The sequence below is a fragment of the Artibeus jamaicensis genome, unplaced genomic scaffold (genome assembly GCF_021234435.1).
Source record: "Artibeus jamaicensis isolate MK-2021 breed Jamaican fruit bat unplaced genomic scaffold, CSHL_Jam_final scaffold_1964, whole genome shotgun sequence".
In the NCBI taxonomy this organism is placed as follows: Eukaryota; Metazoa; Chordata; class Mammalia; order Chiroptera; family Phyllostomidae; genus Artibeus; species Artibeus jamaicensis.
This window is the reverse complement of record NW_026522030.1, coordinates 22,708,459-22,732,455: the sequence shown is the minus strand read 5'-3', so window position 1 is coordinate 22,732,455 and position 23,997 is coordinate 22,708,459. Positions and strand designations below refer to the sequence as shown.

At 37.5% G+C, this 23,997-nt stretch overlaps 1 protein-coding gene across 2 annotated transcripts in view; it reads left to right on the top strand.

Annotated features, from left to right (window-relative positions):
* UBE2R2 (ubiquitin conjugating enzyme E2 R2) overlaps nt 1-23,997 on the top strand; it is a 92,914-nt gene that overhangs the window by 18,268 nt on the left and 50,649 nt on the right. The gene's annotated exons all lie outside the window — the stretch shown is intronic.

Here is a 23,997-nt window from a genome sequence, read left to right as displayed (position 1 = left end):
ACTGAGCCACATAAGCCAGAGTCAAGCCCAGTTTTTTTAAAAAAGTTTATTCTTTTTTTAAAAATGATTTTATTTATTTATTTTTAGAGAGGGGGAGGGGAGGGACAAAGAGTGGAGAGAAATATCAGTGTGAGAGAGGTCAATCAGTTTTGCCTCTCACACCGCCCCCCTAACTGGGGACCTGGCCTGCTATCCATGTCTGTGCCCTGAGTAGAAATTGAACCCACCATATTTTGGTTTGCATGTAGTCCACTAAGCCACACCAGCCAGGACAAACTCAGTTTTTTTAAATGTTACTTTTTAGAATATCAAAAGGCATTAGATCTTTTAAAAGCAGGCTAGAAGTACATTTTAGAAGTGCAGACCTTTTTTTAAAAGAATTTTTATAAATTTATTTAAGCCTAAACTGACATGATATGCTGCAGAGCAAGATCTTAAGTATTCCCCAGAAGTGCAGAATTTCTTAGGAAGCAGATGATTTGGATACATTAACAGAAACTACATTTAGTTAATAATTTTATTGTTTAGCCAAATACATACATATGAGGTCTGTTCAGAAGGTATCCAGCCATGTGATATGAAAAATAGAGACATTTTGTTGAATAAACATAAAAGATGCAAGAAAGAGCCCTGGTTGATGTGGCTCGGTGGATTGAGCCACAGGCCTGCCAACCAAAGCATTGCTGGTTTGATTCCCAGTCAGTGCACATGCCTAGGTGTGGGGCCAGGTTCTCAGTGTGGGGAATGGGAGAGGCAACCACACATTGATGTTTCTCTCCCTCTGTTTCTTTTCCCCTTCTCGCTCTAAAAATAAATACATAAAATCTAAAAAATAAATAAATAAAACTTAAATTTCAAAAAAATGCAAGAAACATTGTACTTAAAGCAATGATGCCTCAGTCCCCTTCAGAGTAGGCACCTAGGGACCTCACATAGTTCTCCAATTGCCATTAGCTGCCCTGTTGTATTTTCCTGAATCTCATCAATGGTCTGAAATTTTTTCCCTTTCAAAAGTGATTTTTGTTTTGGGAAAAGCCAGAAGTCACAGAGTGCCAAGTCTGGGCTATAGGGGGACCAAGTCACCTGGGTGATTTGATGTTTCACCAAAAAAAACACATGTGATACATGAGTGGGCACACTGTGATGAAGGTTGCCAATAACTGTGGCCTTCTGAATCATCCTAATAGTTTCTGCAGAGGAATGTTCAGGCTTAAAGCAAAATTTGGTGCGGATTTGTTGCTCTTCTTGCTCAGTCACTTTGAATGCCGTGGCCACACAGTACACATGCTCACTCAACAGTGTCTACCACCCTTACTGACTACTAGTACAGTGAAGTTGTCATTGTTCATGCATGTGCATTCCAGTCCACTCTCCTTGGCTGGCAGGTTACATCTATGTCATGCAAACCTTTTTTGTTATATTAACAAGAGCTGGACTTTCTCTGGACAGGCTTTGTATTGCCACCCAAGTATAAAGTCTCCTTAATATAAGATTAACTACTACATTTTGCCCATTCTGTTACTGTGTGTACTTTGAATCAACTTTTACCAAGGTGGAGTAGGGAGGGAAATTTTTTTAAAAGATTTTATTCATTTATTTTTAGAGGGGAAGGAGAGAGGGAGAGAAATATCAGTGTATGGTTGCCTCTCATGTGTCCTCCCCTGGGAACTGGCCTGCAACCCAGGCATGTGCCCCGACTGGGAATCAAACCGTGATTGTCTGGTTTGCAGGCCCACACTCAATCCACTGAGCTAACCAACCCAGGCGGGAGGGAATTTTTAAAAATATGGTGTTTCTTTATTTTGAATTGTTAAAATAAGCTTTCCTGCATGATTGTTTCAGCCACCAAATATACCTTGAAGACATTTGAGTCTTGAGTTTTTGCCTGCCTATTAGATACTTCCACTAGTATATTTTCTATTTATACTGAAGACTTAAACACTAAACTGGACTCTACTTCTCCCTGTTAGCCCTCTTTCATGTTTATTCTCCTGGTTTACTGCAAGTGTCTACCCAGTCACATAAGCCTAGAAGCTGGAAATCAGTTCAGATGATTTCTGCTTTCTATTTCCACATATCCAATTATTTTTATCACTTCATGTCTCTGGTATTTAGTCCCTCCTCTTCATTCCTACTGCCTCCATGTAAGATCACACTCAGTTGTCACTCTCTTGGACTATGACAGCAGCTTCTTTACTCTGTTTTATGCTCTTACAGTGTTTGGTGCCATCAAAGTAACCTTTCTAAAGTACTAACCTGACCTGTCCAATCTATCAGTTTATATTCCACAAAATTAAAAATTCTTTGGCATACAAGGCCCTTTATAATCTGGTTCTTGCATGATAGGTAATCTTTGATAGGGCTATTGGCAAATGCTGTTTTCTGTCTGGAATGCTCTTTTCAACTTTCCTCCTCTCTTCCGTCAAGTGAACTCTAGCTTATATTATTTTAAGACCCAATTAACTGAATTACCTCTTGAAAACTTTTTGGGTTTTTTCCCTCTTCCCCCAATTAGGTTATTTTAAAGTAAACTCTAGGCAGCATATTCTTTCATTTCTAAATGAAGTATCTAAAAGATAAGGACTTTTAAAACACATAACCATATTAGTCTTGTACTTGCTAAATTATAATTTCTTAATATCATCTAATATCCAGTCAGATCCACCTAGTTGTCTTATGTGTGTATATACATACACATATGAAGCATATATATATATATATATATAAAATTATAAAAGTATACACACACACACACTTTTAAGTTAGTTTGAATCAAGATCCAAAATAAGGCTCATGATTGCATTTGGTTCATGTACTTACTAAGACTCTTAATCAATAGATTTCTTTTTTCCCTTTTTCGCCCTTAAATTCTCATCCAAGAATATGTTTATTTCAGAGAGAGAGAGAGAGACATCAATATATGATACGAACATTGGTCAGTTGTATCCTGCATGTACTCAAAATGTAGATTCAGCCTGCAATCTAGATATGTGCCCTGACTGGGGATAGAACCTGCAACCTTGGTGTATTGGGACAATGCTTTAACATACTGATCTACCCAGCCAGGGTCTTTTAAAAGTTCCTGAAACTGTGAAGAAGGAAGTCACTTGTGATGATAACTATTCAGAAATAATTTCTAAAATCTTTTTTCTTCTGAAATTGCTATATTTTATCTAAAATATTACATGCTGTATACTCATTTAAAAAAAAAAAAAAACAACTTTGCCCTGGTTGGTGTGGCTCAGTGGATTGAGTGCTGGCCTGTGAACCAAAAGGTAAATGAGTAGATCAAAAAACGATGGTACATTTACGCAATGGAACACTATGCAGCAGAAAGAAGGAAGGAACTCCTACGTTTCATGACCGCATGGAGTGAAATAAGCTACATGGTGAAAGACAAAGATCATATGATCTCACCTATAAATGGAAGCTAATGAAGAAAACAAACAAATGAGCAAAATAGAAGCAAAGGCATGGAAACAAGGAACAGACTGACAGTGACCAGAGAGGAGGGGAGAGTGGGGTAACAGGAGGGGGGGGAAGAAGGGGAACGGTCCAGTCAAGGAATATGTATAAAGGACCCATGGATTTGGACAGCAGGGTGGGGTGCAGGTGGGTATGGTAAGGGAGAGTAACAGTGTGGGGGGTGGAATTGGAACAATTGCAATAGAACAACAATAAAAAAGTAGATGTTTGGATGGTATGTGCAAAGATGCTCGTCATTAATCATTAGGGAAATGCAAATTAAAGCCACAGTAAGTATATTATTTACATACCTTTTAGAATGGCTAAAATATTTTACTGATAGTACTGAGTGTTGGTGAGGATGAGGAGTAACTGGAACTTTCATACTTATGATGAGAGTGCTGACTCTGGAAAAGTAGCAGTTTATTACAAAGTTAAATATACAATCACCATATATTCCAACAATCCCACTTCTAAGAATTTTTTATAGAACAATACAAACTTATATAAAACAAAAATATGACTGCAGATATTTATAGCAGCACTGTTTTTAATTACCCAAGCTGGAAAAAACCCAAACGTCCTTTGGTGGGTAAATGTGTAAGCAAACTGATAAGTTTATATTATGGAATGCTATTCAGCAATAAAAAGGAAGCAACTGTTGATACACGAGTAACAGATGAGTATCAAAGGCATTATGGCAGTCTCAAGATTACATTCTGAATAAGTCTATTTAGATGACATTCTGAAAAAGACAACTGTAGGCATGCAGAACAGATCAGTCGTTGCTAAGTGGTTAGGTTTGGAAGGAAGGTTTGACTACAAAAGGGCAGTGTGAAAGAATTCTTTGGGGGTGTTGGAATTGTTTTGTATTCTGTTTATAGTGGTGGTTTCAAGAATCTATGTACATGCTGAACTTATAAAAGGGTACACCAAGAAGTGAATATTGTGCTATATAAATTTTAAAAGTAAGCAATTGCAGATTTAATAATAAAGTTTAAAAATTCTCACCTGAGAAGAAGGAGGCAAGAAGAGAAACATTGATCCAGTTGCCTCTTGCACCCCTCCCCCCCCCAAACCTCCCCTGCTTCATTGGGAGACCAGTCCAACCCACAACCTAGACATGTGCCTTGACCAGATAACACTTCAACCAACTGAGCCACCTCACCCAGCCAGGCACGTCTTGGGTTTTTATGGGTTATGATTTTAGAGTCTACAAGCAACTTTACAGACTGTAGCTTGAAGGGTGCCACTTTTCATACTTACTTCTCAGTGGAGTTAGAGACTAGGCATTATGTATTTTAGTGATCTTTGAGTTTTATTGTGATAATCCTCATTTTAATATTAATTAACAGAGAAGTAGTATAATACAGTGGTTAAAAATATAGAGTCAGTGCCTTGCTTGTGTGGCTCAGTAGATTGAGTGCTGGCTTCGCTGGCTTAATTCCCGGTCGGGACATGCAGGGTTGCAGGCTGGGTCTCCACTTGGGGACCTTTGAGAGGCAACCTGTTGTTTTTCTTGCACATTAATGTTTCTCTCCCTCCTTTACCCTCTTTCTAAAAATCAATTAATTAGTTTAAAAAACAGCTAGGTTCTAGTTCATGCTCTACAGCTGTGATCTTTTACAAATGATTTAACCTTAGGTTTTTTTTTATCAGAGATATGGCATCTACCTTGTCAGGGATACTGTGAAGACTAAATATGTTAGTACATGTAAAAGTACTTAGACTGTGCCTGCTTTATGAAAAGCACTCAGTAAATTTTAGTTGCCATTAGTGTTAACAACGTTGTTTTGAGTGGTATTTTTATTTTGTAAGTAATATACTTACAAATACCAATTCCTCCCATGTTCCTGGTCATACTTCTAAAGGTTTTTTTTTAAAAAACTGATTTAAATTATGATAAAATAATATAAAATTTCCAATTTTAACCATATAGTTCAGTACTTAATGTCATTGATCTTTGTAGTACTTTAAGATTTTATTTATTTATTTTTAGAGAGAGGGGAAAGGAGGGAGAAAGAGAAGATGAGAAACATTGGTGTGTGTGATTAGTTGCCTCCTGCATGCCCCCAACTGGGGACCTGGCTTGCAGCTCAGGCATGTGCCTGGACTATGAACCTTTTGGACATCAGACTGGCACTCAATCCACTGAGCCACACCAGTGAGGGCTAATTTTTTTTATTGTAACAATAAGCTGTACTGATTTTAAATGTGTGATTTGATTAGTTTTGACAAAAGTATACCTCTCACTTAGCCCTACCATAGATTGTAGAACATGTCATTGTTTCAGAAAGTTCCCTCATGTTCATTTCCAATCATTTTCTTTCACACCATCCTAGGCAACAACAGTTGTTTTGTGTCACCTATCACCGTAGCTCTAGATTTGCTTGTTCCAGAGGTTCATGTAAATGAAATCATACAGTATGTATTCTTGGGTTTGGCTTCTGTTGCTCAACATAATGTTTTTGAGATTCATGTGTTATCAGTACAGTGTTTCTTTTGATGAGTCATACCCCATTGCATCATTATACCTTCATTTGTTTACCTATTGATAAACATTTGGATTGCTTCCAGTCTTTGGCCACTCAGAATAACGTGGTTATGAACATTTTTTTCCTCAATCCTCACCTGAGGATATGGTTACTGATTTTAGAGGAGGGGAGGAGAGAAGGAGAGAGAAACATCTATGTGAGAGAGAAACATTGATTGATTGCTTTCTGTGTGTGCCCTGGCTGGGAATCAAACTTGCAGCCTAGATATGTGCCCTGACTAGGAATTGAACCCACAACCTTTTTGTGTATGGGATGATGATCCAACCAACTGAGCCACCTGGCCAGGGCATGAACATTCTTATTAAGGTCTTTTAGTTTATTTTTCTTGGTAAATACCTGGGTGTGGAATTTGTTGTATGTGTTTGTGTCTGCTGTTTTATTTAATTTCTAAGAGTGCTCTCAATATCTGAGTTTCAAAAACAACATTCTGTTTTGAGTCATGGTTGTAGTATATCTTATTTCTCTGAAGAAAAAAATATATACAGTGGTGGGCAAAAGTAGGTTCACACTTGTAAGTATGGAAAACAATAAAGCTATTGTAACTGGTAACCTACATGTCTTTTTCTTTTTTAAAGTATTTTATTTATTTATTTTTAGAAAGAGGGGAAGGGAAAGGACCAAGAGAAGAGAGAAACATTGATAGTTTGCCTCTCCCCTGCCCCCAACTGGCGACCTGGTCTGCAGCCCAGGTATGTGTCCTGATGGGAATTGAACCAGCACCCTTTCAGTTCACAGGCTGGTACTCAATCCACCGGGCCACGTCAGCCAGGGCTGCATGTCTTTTTCTATATTTCTACAGTTTCAAAAAACTGTAAACTTACTTTTGCTTACCCCTGTATATATTTATGAAGTTTACTTTTCCCTTATAGACTGTTTACTTCAAGTTACCTGTTTTTGATTAGCATGTATTACTGATTGAAGGTTCGTGTGCCCGATGCTTCAAAAAAGGCCAGTATTCAAATGTCATAGTGTGGAGTAAGGAAAGATTCATTGATTAAGAGGGCACCAGCTCTACATGATGGGGTGGGCGAGGGCTCATAGCTTTCGCAAATCCATCCTAAGAGAGTTCAGAATTCAGACATCTTTTATGTCTAGGGAAGGGAAGAGAGGTGGGGCAGGACATGTGTGACAGATACCTAGGGGCCAGCCGGAGTCCAAGGAAGAGCAAGAAATCTCTGAATCTCTGTTTGCCTCATTGACCCCTGCTGATCTGAATAGGTCTTGAGGCTTTGGCAAATCTTTGCCAAAAGCTCAATCTGCAAGCAGAATTCTTCCAATAGTTAGTATATCTATAGCAGGAGCTATGCCTGAAGGCCATGGGAGAAAAACAGGTTAGAATTAAGACAGAGAGACCTTTCCACTCTGTTACATGTATTTCATGATAGATACTTGCTGTAGATGTCTGGTAATCTGTGGGTATCTACTTAATAGTTTTTTTTTAGTTGAGGTAACATATGTTAAATTTCATATGACTTTAAGTGTACAGTTAGTTAATGAATTTTTGCTAAATAGTCCCTCATATATATTTACTTCCCAGAATGAGAGAGAACGTTTTTAGTGCCCCAGGAGGCATCATTGTGCCACTTCCAAGTCAGTACCCTCACTCCCCTATAACCATTAATTATTCTGATGACTTAAGCCACTGCAATTTAGATTTACCTATTTGCAACATTATGAGAGTGAAATTGTTTCATTTTTTTCTTTTTTTGTTATGTATGCTTATACTTGTTTATTGTGGTTACCCTAGGTCAGAATTTTTCAACCTTAGCATTATTGACATGTGTCGTCAATTTTTTTGTGTGTGGGGGGGTGGTGGAAGCTGTCTTGTATCTTGTATATAGGATGTTTAGCAGCATCCTTGGCTCACTACTCTCCAGATAAATAGTAACAACCTTCCCCCCCCCTCCAGTTGAGACAACTAGAAATATTTCCAGACATTGCCAAATGACCCCCGGGGGGCAAAAATTTCCCTTTGTTAAGAACCACTGTCCTAGGTATTTCAATCTTCATTCCTAATTTATTGCACTTTAAGTTACTGTTTTTCAAAAAAAAAAAAAAAAATGCAAGAGCCGTGTAACAACTCAGGCTCTTCTTGCCCTTTGTGCTGTTGATGCTATTTCTTTTAGTTCTACATGTCTTCTAAATCTCAAAGGCAGTAGTATTGTTTTACATGATTGTTTTATTTAATTTTTGTATTGTAAAGTAGGAGAGTATCCCTTTCTCATACACACACACACTTAAAAAAGGCTAATATTCTTGAAATCATACCACCCAGGTCAAGAAATAAAACTTTTCTTCTTTTTTATTTTTAAAGATTTTATTTATTTATTTTAGAGAGGTGAAGGAGGGAGAAAGAGAGGGAGAGAAACATTAATGTGTGGTTGCCTCTCACGTGCCTCTAGTTGGGGACCTGGCCTGCAACCCAGGCCTGTGCTCTCCTGACTGGGAATTGAGCCAGCAACCCTTTGGTTTGGAGGCCAGCACTCATTCCACTGAGCCACACCAGCCAGGGTAGAAATAAAACTTTAAAGTCATCCCAGAATTCCTCCAGGTGTCCCATTTGATTATAATTCCCTCCCTCTCCACTCCTAAATAACCACTGTTTCAACTCTTAACATAATTATTCCTTATTTATAGTTTTATTACCAAGTGTGCATTACTAGACACTATGGTGTTATCATTTTTTAAATTTTGGTGTCTTTTAAGTTCCTTTTAATATACAGTTTACCCCTTTGCTCCTTTTACTTTTCCATACAGTTTTTCTGTTAAAGAACCCTGGCCAAAGTTTGAATTTTGCTGATTGCACAATCATGTTGCAGTTCAGCACTCTCCTTCATCCTTTGTGTTTATTGCAAATAGGTGGCTGGATTCAGAGACTTGGTCAGACACTGGCTCAGTCTCTTTTGCATTACTATGGGCAGTGTTATATTCCTCCATCAAGTGTTACATTATTGGTTTTCTCTCTTTATGATGATAGCAGTTAGGCTCAATGCAGATCTGTTAATTTATTGGTATTGCAAATAGTGAAATTCTATTATTGCTTCTTTATTAGTTGGAATACTTTTAAAGAGATGCTTCTACTTGTCTGTTTAGTTATCCAGAGGTACAGTTCATACAGAAGAGATAGGATACAGGGTTCTTTTCCTTTATCATTTCAAGACAGCAAATTAGTTCCCTGTTACCCTTTAAGAGAACCATAAAAATTACCATTATAAATTCAAGGATTCAAACCTATTTGATGAGTTTTATCAATGGCGTTCATTAATATTAATTAATGCTCAAATTGTCCCATCTTTGGCCAGTTAGCACTTCCTCAAATTGGCTCCTGAATAACTTGACTCACTCCATGTAGTCTTTGTAACATCTTGCAATCTGGTATGACCAAGTGTTCCAGATTTATCTTTTATATACCCTGTTGTAGATTTCTAACCAGCTAGTTTTTTCAAGGAGCCCTCGTTTTAGTGGGAAATGGTATTTGAGAATGTAGTCTGAACATTGGGGATGCTCATTGCTGTGAGTTTTCATTGTGTCTAGGACAGGGTTAGCAGTGCTAGATTGCTGAGATTTTTCTTTTCTCTTTTTAGTAAAAAGCCATATAGCAGATATTTTAGGCTTTGTGGGCCAAAAGGCAAAGTCAAATATATTATATACTTATATAATGAGAAAAAATAATTTCTACAATTCTTCATTGGCAAAATTAAAATGATAGTAATTGGGTATGATTTTTTTTTGTAATGCAAGTCTAATAATGAAGGAATTAATTTGGGGGAGTTAGGTAGTGCTTCACCTAATTGGAGTTTATAGTTATTGTTTATTATCATTAAAATTGTTGTGAATGTTTATCTGTTAATGTTGATCTCTAATGAGATTTCCTTTTTGAAATGTCTTTTTGACCAGATTGGTACTGCCAAATACAGACATTAGTCTGTAAGCCATGTGATTGTAATAGGGATATTCACTTGGAAAGAAGGCATTCATAGAATTCTGTTAGATTCTTTTGATAATTGTTATTAGTGTGTCATTATAGTGCAGATTAACCACTTCCAATTGAATGTTAGGTGGGAGCTCCTAAGTTGCAGTTAACTGGATTTTAAAATACTATGTAAATTTCTATGGTACTTGGCTCAAGTTTTGAGAAACACTGCTGAAACTGCCCTTTGAGCTGAGAAAATATTTATTGCAAATTTGTGTGGGAATGGAGACCTCACATTTTAAAACTTTTGATTAAGCAGGAAATATATAAAGCAGTTTCACATTACCTATGATTCCAACAGCTTTAGTTATAAATAAAATTACAGACTTTATTGCAGTATGTTTCACATGTAAGTAGTGTTTTCCTTCTAATTTTACTTTAAATTCATTAAGAAACACTATCAAGTTTGTAGCAAAAGCTAATTTCCAGTCATTCAGAGTTCTATAATAGTGGTTGAAGCTTGTTTTTTGCTTTAAAAAAATTTTGAGTTCATTTCTGAGCTCAAAAAATAGCAATAAAATATGAACTGCCAGGCCACTGAACTGCTGTGTGGTGGGACAAATCAGGTTATTCAGCTTCTGTTTTGGAACTGATGATGGTTAAATCTGTGAAAGTGAATGAAATTTATCTTTTGGCAGTACTGGTTCATAAGCTGTGATGGATTCACATATTTTCCACAAAGTAGCTGTTGATGAATAATACAGTGAATAACCATAGGCTTGAAACCTTATATATTTTCACACCTTTTGTTAATTTGTCAACTAGGTCTTTTTTTGTTCCACACATTTTTACCAGCATCACTTGTAATGTTTCTAAGCAGATTTACACTTCAGGTTGTATTAAATTCGTGGTTTTCTCAGATTTGAAACTATTCTTGTGTGCCTTTATTATTTTTCTTTATTTTTATTATTGATACTATTACAGACCTCCCCCCACCTCCCCCTTTGCCCACCTCCACCCAGTCCCCACCCTCCTTCCCTGTGGTGGGAACTATTGTCTGTACTGTGTGTTAATGCGTATTATGTTTTCTGACTGATCCCTTCACCTCCTTTTATTCAGTTCTCCCCTCCCTGAAAATACTCTTTTCTGTAGTTTTCACATAGACTTTTATAAAGGCTAACTCTTTAGTCACTTTAAACTCTTTGACTGCTCAACTAAACAACTGAGCAGTAATACTTAACATCCATTGACTTATCTAAAGCCAAGGAAACCCACTAGAAATTATTTGTCTTTGTTTTTTTAATTGACTATTCATGTTGCTCCTCATATCCTCAACTTGCTTGAATGACTGTTCTTTCCGAAAGGCTAAAAATCTTGTTTATTTTTTCTACACATTTTTTGACTGCTGTAATTAAGCATGATATAATAACTCGCCATCAGTAAATGTCTTCCTCTGCCAGGCTGATGAATGAGCCACTAAACATTTAGTTTAGCTGAGGTTTCTTTCTTTCTTTCTTTTTTTAATTTAAGAAATTTTGCTGTGTTGAGATACAGTTTAAAATTTTGTAATTTTTCTATTCCTTTCCTCTGAGTTGGGGACCGTTGTGATGAGTATAATCTGGCAATGTCCATGTATAGTGTATTCTTTTAGCACAGTTATAGTGTATTGCATAATAAGATAATGCTTTCCCATCTAATTTGATGAAAAAACACACTCCACCATGCCTTAACAAGTATGGCATTTCAAGCTCACTTTTCTTGCTTTGACATGATGGATTATTCACTCAAAAATAAGTAAAAATATCACAATACGGCTATGTGTGACACTCAAAATGCTGTCAGATGTAACCGCAGCACTGCAGTTTGTACTGCACCATGATACACAGCACTGTGAAATGATGAGGTCACTACAGATAGTCTCTGTTGCACCTACAATCATAAATAAATGAGTGTGACTGTGTTTCTGTAAAACTTTATTTTGTAGACACTGAAATTTGAATTTTATAGTATGTATTTTTAAAGAGATTTTATTATTTTTAGAGAGGGGGTAAAAGAGGGGGAGAGAGAGAGGGAGAAAAACATTGATGAGTTGCCTCTCGTATATTCCCAGCAGGCGACCTGGCCTGCAACCCAGGCATGTGCCCTGACCAGGAATCAAACCCAAGACTTCTGGGTTCATAGGAAGACACCCAGCCTATGGAGTCACACCAGTCAAGACTATAGTGTGTGTGTGTGTGTGTGTGTGTGTGTGTGTGTGTGTGTGTGTATTTATTTTATTTTATTTTATTTATCTTTAGAGGGGAAGGGAGGGAGAGAGGGAAAGAAATATCAATGTATAGTTGCCTCTCATGGGTCCCCTGGTGGGAACTGGTCTGCAACCCAGGCATGTGCCCTGACTGGGAATCAGACCACGATACTCTGGTTCACAGGCCCGCACTCAATCCACTGAGCTGCACCAGCCAGGGCTTTATAGTATATATTTTTATGTGTCACAGATAGTCTTTTATATTTAATTACATATTTTCCTTTTTACTGTTTCTCTTTCTACAGTGATATTTTTAATAGAGATAGTTTTCTTCAGCCTGAAGAACTTCTTTCAGTAAATTTTGTAGTGCACAAGTCTGCTGGGAACAACCTCTCTCAGCTTTTGTTTGCCTGAAAACACCTTTATTTTTGGAAAGTTTTTCTTCTTTTTCTTCTCCTTTTTTTGGCTGCATGTAGAATTCTAGGTTGGCTCTTTTTTTGTTTTGTTTTGTTTTTTTCCTTTAAGCACTCTAAAGTTAACGTATCCTTGTTTTCTGGCTTCCTTATTTTATCCCCCCCAGCTTAATTAAGATATAATTGACATATAACCTTGTGTAAGTTTAAGGTGTACACTGTGATAATTTGGTACATGTATATATTGCAAAATGGTTATCACTGTAAGGTTATTTAACACATTCTTTACCTTACATAGTTACCATTTTTGCTGTTGTGGTGGGAACATGAGAACATTTTAAGATTTACTCTTAGCAACTTTCAAATATAGCAACGTTCAAATATACAATGCAGTATTATTAACTATAGTCAACATATTTTACATTAGATCCCCAGAACTTACTCCTCTTATAACTAGAAGTTTGTATCCTTTGACCAATACTGCCTCATTCTCCATCCTCTTGTAGCACCCCCTTCCCCATCTGTACTCTGATTCTGAGTATAGCTTTTTTAGATTCCACATGTAAATATCATATAGTATTCGTATTTCTGACTTATTTCACTTAGCTTAATGCCCTCAATATTAATCCATTGTATATATATTGAATTCCTTAATTTTTAAAAAGATTTTATTTATTTGTTTCTAGAGAGAAGGGAAGGGGAAAGAGTGAAACATCTGTGTTGTTGCCTCTTGAGCACCTCCTCCCAGGGACCTGGCCTACAACCCAGGCATGTGCCGAGACTGGGAATTGAATTGGCAGCTCTTCGGTTTGCAGGCCAGCACTCAATCTACTGAGCCACACCAGCCAGGGCTATTTATTTAGTTTTAGAGAGGGGAAGGGAGGAAGAAAAGTAGAGAAACATAAGTTAGTTGCCAGTCGCATGCACCCTGACCACAGACTGAACGTGCAGCTCAGGCATGTGCCCTGACATGGAATGAAATCAGCAACCTTTCAGTTGGCAGGATGCCCAATAAACCAAATCACGCTGGTCACCACAGCTCCTTAATTTTTTTAACAAGTCAGTCATCAATACTATTATTGCTACTTAATAGTAATGTCTTCTTTCTTCTGGTTACCTTTAAGATTATCTCTGTGTTTTTAACAGTTTATGGTGTGCCTGGGCATAGTGTTCTTTTCATTTATCCTGCTTCTGGTTCACTGAGCTTCTTAAATATGTGTAGGTATTTTTTCATCAGTTTTGGAAAATTCTTGTTCATTATCTCTTCAAATACTGCGTCTGCCCTGTTCTCTCTGTGTCTTCCATTTAGATATATAGTAGACCTTTTATAACTCACTTCACAGAATAATGGCTAATAATCAAGATAAGAAAAATAGTATAAAAACAAATACACAGATGACTCAGTTATTAGAATTAGCAAACAAGGACTTAACACATTTAACACATTAAATACATTGCAACATGTAATGACAAAAAAATCTCATAATATTTTAAGTAAATTTATAATTTTGTGGTGGGCTGCATTTGTAGTCACCCTGGGTCACAGGTTGGACACCCCTGATTACAGTTTTATTAAGACTGAGTCCATCTGTAGTTGCCTTTGTGCTTTTGTTGTGCCCTTCTCTGGCCTTTTTTTTTTTAAGTCTTTAATCTTTTATTACGATTTTTTTATTCTCACCTGAGAACATGCTTATTGATGTTAGAGAGAGGGGAAGGGAGGGGGGGAGAGAGGGAGAGAAACATCGATGTAAGAGCATTGATAGGTTTCCTCTCATACACGGCCAACCAGGGCCTGCACCCGCCACCCAGGTATGTGCCCTGACTGGGAACTCAACCCGTGATCTACTGGCTGAACTGGTCTATTGATAGTTCAGCCAATAGAGCCATATGGGCCAGGGTCCGTCTCTGAAGTTTTGGTTGCGAGAGGTGAATGTATGTCTCCTAAGCTTTGAACAACTACAGGAGATTGAATTCTGCCCTTCAGAGATTCTAAGTTTAGGTTTTTACCCCTGGATACCATGCAGCTATAAAATCTGAAGGGAGGTAATGTTTTAGTGCTAGCAGATTTCTGTTGGGGAAAGTTGGCAATGTGTTTTAAGCACTATTTGTTCTTTGTTCCAGTTCAGTGTGACCACCAAAAATTGGGCTGATTTCATTCTCCTAGTAGAGTCCCTCTCTCTGTGCCTAGTCTAATTTTTCAGCCTACCCTCAAAGTTGGTAAGTGCTTTCACGCCAAACCCACTCCACACCCTCCCCAGAAGAAGAAAATGGCCACCAGTTTCTGGCTCACCAAAGAAGGGCTCTTCTCTTTCTGAAATTTTAGTTCAAATAGTTCTTATTATTTTCATAGGTTTCTAAAGTTTGTTTTTTTTTTTAAATAGGATTTTTTCAACTCTCCCTCCCTCACATTATTATGGTGGGAGTATTAGTTTCCTGTGACCTATTATATCCTCCTTGGAAGCAGAACTGTCTGTCCTCTACTTAGTAATATCTGAGTAGTGAACAAAAAGTTGATGAAGTTCTGAGTGCATGGGTGGGGTTTGGCACCTTCTAACTTCTTTATAGGGTGATATGGTTGGCATTTTCCTAATGGAACCGTGCAATGTTTCTATTTATAGGTCTTTCTGTTGGGCCTGTGAGTTTCTCCAGTGAAGACTCCTAGAGTTTTTATCTGGAGTAAAAAGGACTGTCAGTATATTTTGTGAGCCACTGAGGGAGGAGAATCAGGGTTGTCAACCATTAGCTTTATTAACTTTTCCTAATCCCCCCTGTTTGCAGAATGGAGTTCCTGCCCTAAATTGAGCCTGATTGGATGTTGACCAGCTTAAAGATTGTTTTTCACTTTCTCCAGAGAAAAGTGTCCATTTACTGGCATGCCGAAAGTCAAGGAAGGAATCTGAGAGTCTGACTGCTTTGTAAATAAACTTTCAGGCAGTCTTTCTCCTCTTAGCTGTCTTCTCCCATTTGATGCTTCTATTTCTCCATATTTGGGGGGTATCGTTTGTGTAAATTATGCTGGTTTTCTGCTTTTCCCTCTGCCAGTTTGAAATTTGGCTTTCTCCGATCAGTTAGATTAATTTCTTTTCCATCTGCATTTTACTGTCCACAGTTTAATTGCTATTGTCTTTGTCCTCATTGGTGTATGCTTTTAAAGAAAAAGTCCCTATATTTGAATTTCTAATGGGTTTTGTGACTAAGCAAAAATAGAGTTGTATCTGTTCAGCCTTTAGTACAAAACTCAAAAGGATACATATAACAAAAAGTCTGAATATCGATTTGAAATGTCATTTCCATTTGTCATAATCCTTTTTCTCTTGTTTACATGGGTCTATTTCTGTTGCTTGTTGCTTCATTACTCTCAACCTAGTTTTACTTATTTTGTCTTAGAATATATTTTTAATGTCTGTTAGTGTTATTTTCCTCTCATTACTTCAGTTTTTCCTCAGAAATTTCTTGGCTATTTCTTAGGGGTTTTTTTTGTATGAACCTTTGATTCAAAGGTTCCCCAAAATCCTTTTAGTATTTTTTGTCATTGCATTCAATTTATAAATTAATTTGGAGAATGTTGACATCCTGACAATATTAAAATCTTTGTGACCTTTCATTAAAAATTTTTAAAAATTAGAGTCAGTACACAATATTATGTTGGTTTCAGGTATACAAAACAGTGATTAGACATTTCTATAACTTGGGAAATTGATCACCCCAATAAGTCCAGTATCCATCTGATAGCATACATAGTTATTACAATATTACTGACTGTATTCTCTGTGCTGAACTTCACATCCCTGTGACTTTTTCTAAAGGGCAATTTGTGTGTCTTAATTCCTTCTCCTCCATTTTCACCCTTTCTTCCAATCCCCTTCTATCTGACAGCTATCAACTTGTCCTCTTTAACTATTAGTTTAGTTCTGTTTTATTTATTCATTTTTGTTAGATTTTTAGATTCTATATATAAGTATAATTAGGGCATTTGTCTCCCTCTGTCTGACTTATTTCACTTAGCACAATACCCTCTATGTCCATCCAAATAACAAGATTTCATTTTTTTTAAATGGCTGAGTAATATTTCATTGTTTATGGACCACATTATCTTTATCCATTCATTTATCAGTGGACACTTAGGTTGCTTGGCTATTGTAAATAATGCTGCAGTGAACATAGGGGTGCATGTTTTTCTGAATTAGTGTTTTGGATTTTTTCAGATAAATACCCAGAAGTAGTGTAATCCATCATTGGGTGGTATGGTAGTTCTGTTATTACATTTTTGAGGAACCTCCATATTGTTTTCTATCGTGACTGGACCAATTTACAATCCCACCAACAGTGCAGGAGGGTTGCCTTTTCTTCCCATCCTCACCAAAACTTGTTTGTTTGTTTGTTTGTTTTTTGACAAAAGCATTTGTGAACATTTAACGAACTTCCCTCCATGTGGCTTCAAGCTACCAGGACATTGCTCCCTCCCACCCCCCACCCCAAAAGCTAATCTTTTCAGCTTTTCTTCTGAAGAATTTGGCCTTAACAGTGACAGACTGCTTGGGGAGCTTTTCCTTTCCCAGAACTTTGTAGTAGTTGACTGATTGTACCAAATTAATGATAAGAGCAGCTCTAGTCTTGTTTTTGGCAGCATTTACCTGTGTCTGCTCACTGACCAAGGTTAACAGTGTTCATCAAGGTTGACAGTTGGACAGAAGCTCTATTGCCTCTTTAAGTGGTAATGCCTCATACCAACTTTCCCAAAGTAACCTGGGTAACATTTGTTGAAGTTGATCCTGTAATAATGCAAGCCACCAGCATTACCTTAGCCTCCTGGGTGCTCCTTGTACTTGCTGATGTGGCTGTGGCTCATGGTCCAGAAGTTCCCAAGTGTTCCTCAGTATGGATGGCCTTGTAGGTAGCTGAGATGCAAGAGCAGCTTGTTGATTTATTAATGATAGCCATTCTGACAGGTGTGAGGTAATACCTGATTTTGATTTCATTTGCACTTTTCTGATAATTAGTGATGTTGAGCATCTTTTCATGTATCTGTTGGCCATCTATATGACCTTTTTGGAGGAAAATTTGGGGGGGTTCTCTGTGCATTTTTTAGATCAGATTGTTTGGGGGGGATTTCTTATATATGTATTTTGGACATTAACCTGAAATATCTTTGGAGAATATTTTCTCCCATGTGGTAGGTTGTCTTTTTGTTTTGTTGATGGTTTTCTTCGCTGTGCAAAAACTTTTTAGTTTGATATGGTCCCATTTGTTTATTTTTTATTTTGTTTCCCTTCCCTAAGGAGAAATATATTTAAAAAGTTGATAAAAATGAGGTTGAAAAGTTTACTGCCTGTATTTTCTTAATGAGTTTTATGGTTTTATGTCTAAACATTTAAGTTTTTAATCTATTTTGAGTTTGTTCCTGTGTATGGTGTAAGAAAGTGGTCTGATTTTATTTTATGCCTGTATCTGTTCAGTTTCCCCAATAATATTTATTGAAGAGACTGTCATTACTCCATTGTATATTCTTGCCTTCTGTGTCATGTATTAATTGACCTTATAGGCATGGGTTTATTTATGGGCTCTCTATTGTGTTCTGTTGATCTGTGTGTTGTTTAAATTCCAGTACCATGCTGTTTTGATTGCTACGGCCTTGTAGTTTAGTTTGATATCAGGTAGTATTATTGCTCCAACTTTGACTTCTTTCTCAGGATTGCTGTGGCTGTTTGAGGTCTTCTGTGGTTCCATATAACTTTTTGAAATATTTATTCTAGTTTTATGAAATATGTCATTGGTATCTTAATAGGAATTGCATTGAATCTATAGATTGCTTTGATAGTATGGACATTTTAATGATGTTAATTCTTCTACATGAACATGATATATACTTCCACTTATTTGAATCTTTAAGTTCTTTCTTCAGTGTCTTATAATTTTCTGAGTACAGGTCTTACATCCTTGTTTAAATTTATTCCTAGTTATTTTATTTTGATGCAGTTGTAAATGGGATTGTTTTCTTAGTTTCCCTTTTTGGTAGTTCATTATCGGTGTATAAAAATACAGCTGATTTCTGGATATTTGTATCCTGCTAATTCCAGAATTCATTTATTCTCGTAGTTTTTTTTGTGGAATCTTCAGGGTTCTCTCTATATATTATCTTGTCATCTGCAAATAATGACAGTTTTACTTTTTCCTTTCCAATTTGGATGCTTTTTATTTCTTCCTCTTGTCTGATTGTTGTGGCCAGGACTTCTAGTATTGTGTTGAAATAAGAGTGGTGAAAACAGACAGCCCTGTCCCTGATCTTAAGGGCAATGCTTTTGGTTTTTGCCCATTGAGTATGATGTTGGCTGTGGGTTTGTTATATATGGTCTTAATTATGTTGAGGTATGTTGCCTCTAGTCCCACTTTGTTGAGAGTTTTATCATGAATGGGTGTTGGATTTTATCAATTGTTTTTTTCTGTATCTGTTTATATGATCATGTGATTTGCATTGTGTTGATGTGATATATCACATTAATTGATTTGTAGACATTGAACCAGCCTTGCATTTTAGGAATAAATCTTCTTTAATCAAGGTGTATGATCATTTTAATGTATTGTTGAATTAAGCTTGTTTATATTTTTTCTTAAACCTAGAAGGCTATATATTTGTTTATTATCCTCACCTGAGGACATTTTTTCATTGCTTTTGAGAGAGAGAGAGAGAGAGAGCGAGCACGTGCGAGCACCACTGGCAACCACACTGGAATTCTGTCTGCATAGTTTTGTCTTTTTCAGAACGTCATTTAATTGGAATCATTAGTATATAGCCTTTTTTCTTTAACTTTCATTTTATTTATTTCAGATTGACTTTTACTTAGTAATATGCATTTAAGATCCTCCATGTGTTTTAGTGGCTTGAGAGCTCATTTAATTTTTAGCACTAAATAATACTGTATTGTCTGGATGTACCACAGTTTGCTTACCCATTTACCTGTTGAAGGACATCTTGGTTACATCCAGGTTTTGGTAATTATGAATAAGACTGCTGTAAACATTCATGTACAGGTTTTTATGTGGATGTAAGTTTTCAAATATCAAGAAACACAATTGCTAGATTGTGTAGTAAGAGTGTGTTTAATTTTGTAAGAGACTGCCAGCTTGTCTTTCAAAGTGGTTGTACCATTTTACATTCCCACCAGCAATGAATGAGAGCTCTAGTTGTTTCACATCCTCACCAGCATTTGGTGGTGTCAGTGTAATGGATTTTAAACATCCTAATAAGTATGTAGTAGAATCTCATTGTTTTAATTTACAGTTCTGATGATGATTAATGTTGAGAACCTTCATTTGCTTATTTGCCATCTGTATATCTTAGTGAGATGTGTGTTCAGATCTTCTGCTTGTTTTTAAATCAGGTTGTTCAGTTTTTTTGTTGAGTTTTGATAATTCTTTATATATTGTGGATAAGTTTTTTTGTATTTTTTTTTAAAGATTTTATTTATTTATCTTTAGAGGGGAAGGGAAGGAGAGAGGGAGAGAAACATCAATGTATGATTGCCTTTCGCGCGTCCCCTGCTGGGAACTGGCCTGCAGGGAACCTGCCTGCAACCCTGGCATGTGCCCTGACTGGGAATTGAACCTCGATTGTCTGGTTCGCAGGCCCGCGCTCAATCCACTGAGCTACTCCAGCCAGGGCCAAGTTTTTTTGTATTTTTAAAGTATATTTTATTGATTATGCTATTATAATTGTCCCATTTTTTTCTCCCCATTATTCCCCTCTGCCCTATAGCTAATCTCCTTCCAGCATTCCTCCCCACCCTTAGTTCATGTTCATGGATCCTACATGTAAGTTCTTTGGCTTCTCCATTGCCTATACTATTCTTAACTTCCCTCTGTCTGTTTTGTACCTACCATTTGTACCTCTTATTCCCTGTATCTTTTCCCCCATTCTCCCCCTTCCCCTCTCCCACTGATAACCCTCCATGTGATCTCCATTTCTGTGATACTGTTCCAGTTCTAATTGTTTGCTTAGTTTTGTTATTTGTTTATTTATTTACTTATTTGAAGATTTTATTTATTTTTAGAGAGAGGGGAAGGGAAGGAGAAAGACAGGTAGAGAAATATCAATGTGTGGTTGCCTCTTGCACGTCCCCTACTGAAGACCTGGCCTGCAACCCTGGCATATGCCCTGACTGGGAATTGAACTGGAGTTTCTTTGATTTGCAGCCCATGCTCAGTCCACTGGACTATACCATCCAGGGCTGGGTTTTTTTGTTTGTTTGTTTGTTTGTTTGTTTTTTAGATTCAGTTATTGATAGTTGTGAGTTTGTTGTCATTTTACTCTTCATATTTTTTAATCTTTTCTGTCTTAGGTAAAAATCTCTCTAACATTTTATATAATGAGGGCTTGGTGATGATGAATTCCTTTAACATTACCTTATTTGGTAAGCACTTTACCTGCTCTTCCATACTAAATGAAAGCTTTGCTGGATAGAGCAATCTTGGATGTTGGTCCTCACATTTCATGACTTGGAATACTTCTTTCCAGCCCCTTCTTGCCTGCAAGGTCTCTTTTGAGAAATCCTCTGACAGTCTTATGGGAACTCCTTTATAGATAAATGTCCTCCTTTTCTCTTGCTGCTTCTAGGATTCTCTCCTTCATTTTAATCTTGGCTAATGTAATGATGATGTGCCTTGGTGTGTTCCTCCTTGAGTCCAACTTCTATGGGACTCTCTGAGCTTCCTGGATTTCCTGGAAGTCTATTTCCTTTGCCAGATTGGGGAACTTCTTTTTTATTATTTGTTCAAATAACTTTTCCACTTGTTGCTCACCCTCTTCCCCTTCTGGTACCACTATAATTTGGATGTTGGAACATTTAAAGATGTCCTGGAGGTTTCTAAGCCTCTCCTCATTTATTTGAATTCTTATTTCTTCATTCTTTTCTGTTTGGTTGCTTCTTTCTTCCTTCTGGTCCACTCCATTGATGTGGGTCAAGAGTTTTCTTTCCATCACTATTGGTTCCCTGTACATTTTCCTTTATTTCACTTAGCGTAGCCTTCATTTGTTCATCTAATTTGTGACCAAATTCAACCAATTCTGTGAGCATCCTGATCACACCAGTGTTTAGAACTGTGCATCTGATAGGTTGGCTGGCTGTTTGTTGCTTAGTTGTATTTGCTGTGGAGCTTTGATCTGTTCTTCCATTTGGGCCTTTTTTTTTTTTTTTGTCTTGACTCGCCTGTTACATAGTGAGGCATGGAGCCTTAAGTGTTCACCAGGGCAGGGCAACCCACATTGCTGGGTTGTGATGCTGTATATGGGGAGGGGTCAGAGAAGGAACAATGGCGCTTGCTCCGCTCTGTTGGATTTTAATCCCTTCTGCTGCTTCCCCCAAGCAAACTGGGCCCTTCTGGTGCTGATTCCCAGGTGGGTGGGTTTGTGTACGTTCTAGGACCCTGTGTGTCTCTCCAGTGAACTCTCCTGTGAGGCTGGGAGTCCTTTCCAGCACTTCAATCCCCACAGGTGTTTTCAGTTGGCGTTTTGAGGCTTTATTTCCTCACACTGGAGCCCTGGGTTGCGTGGTCTGTATCTTGCTCCCCAGTTTCACCTGGTTTATCTACACACAATGTGTGACCGCCTGGTCAGTAGTCAGCCAGCTGCCTTGGGCACCTCACTGGGTCTGCCTGCTGCCACCCTGCACTCAGGGTCTGCCTGCTTCCCTCTTGCACTCCCTGGGTCCATCAGCTGCTGCCTTGCAGCGTCCAGGGTCCCCAAGCCACTGCTTTTTTTTTTTTTTGCCAAGACCCCTCTCTGCCGGCTGCCTGACTCCACCCCTCCTATTGGTCTGGTGAATGTGTCTATTTTTAACTTCTTGGTTGTTGGACTTCCATACAGTTCAATTTTCTGTCAGTTCTGGTTGGGGTTTTTTGTTTGTTTTTAAATTTTTGTTGTCCTTATTTTGGTTGTGCAAGGAGGTATAGTGTATCTACCTATGCCTCCATCTTGGCCAGAAGTTGAGTGTACTTTTAGAACAAGAATTTCAGAATTAGAGTTGGGGGTCACATGGCATTTGGGCTGGAGGGGAGAGTCCAGTAATTAGACCATTCAGGATTTCACTGAGTCTGAGGATTAAAGGCTATAAATAGTAATTAAGTTAGAATTGTTCCTGGGAGTAGGGATGTATTGATTTTGTGGGTATTGAAAGTGGCAATAGTTCCAAGGAAGATTACTGTGGAAACTGGTAACTAGGCTGTCATTAGTTACTTCATTCTCAAGCCACCTGTATTTATTCTTCACCTCATGATACAAGACCAACTGAGCCCTGTTACCAGCTGCATTCATGAGCTACTAAACTCATGGTTTAGATGTCCTTTGCAATAACAAGTTTCATTTGTTTCCTGATGGCTGATGATATATAACTGACTTGCCTATCTGGATTCTTGACTTTTGGCTTACCCTTTACCTCTCAAAATTTGCCTGGCCTTCCAAATCCTGCCAATCAGATTCTCTGCTGCTTTCACATTACTAACTTGATACTTCTTTCCTTTTAAGTTGTTTCATTTATAAAAATAATTCAGCATATCCTTTTTAAAGTCAAACACTATAAAGTTTATAAAAAGACTAGTCCCTTACCATTTCCTCACTACCCAGAAGCAACCTCTTCCAGCTTTCTAGAAATGGAGAGAAAGTCTTTAGTTACCTTTCTCCCTCCTATGGTTACCTGCAGCACAAAGTCACTCCTGAGGTGGGCCCTACTCCAGATTCAGTCACACATGACTGAATAGTTATTTAAACAATTTTTTGTTATCTTTCCAAAGATTGAATTAATAATCATACTTACGAATTCATTGCACTTTATCATTATTTTTCCCATTCCACATCTTTTCTTGTTTGTTGGTTGGTATGTATATATGTATCCATTTCTTTATCCTTTACTCATTAAAAAAACTTTTAAAATTATTCGAAGGGGAGAAACATCCATTTTTCTCGTATTTTTTAAAAGATTTTTATTTTATTTTTTAGAGAGAGGGGAAGGGAAGGGAGAAAGAAGAAGAGAACATGAATGTGTGGTTGCCTCTTATGTGCCTCCAACAAACCACACATGTGCCCTGACTGGGAATCCAACCGGCAACCCCTTGGTTCTCAGGCTGGCACTCAGTCCACTGAGCCACACCAGCCAGGGTAATATTTTTAATTCCACTTATTTATGCATTCATTGGTTGATTCTTGTATGTGTCCTAAGGATCAAACCTGCAACCTTGGTATATAGGGACGACACTCTAACCAATGACCTACCCGGCCAGGGCTGTGTATCCATTTCTTTTTATTCCCATTCTTACTTCTCTTCCCCTTCAGTAACTTAGGCCAAAGATTTTTGACTTCTTTTATCTCATAGCACATATAAACTAATTACTAAACATCTGTGGCACACCAAAAATATA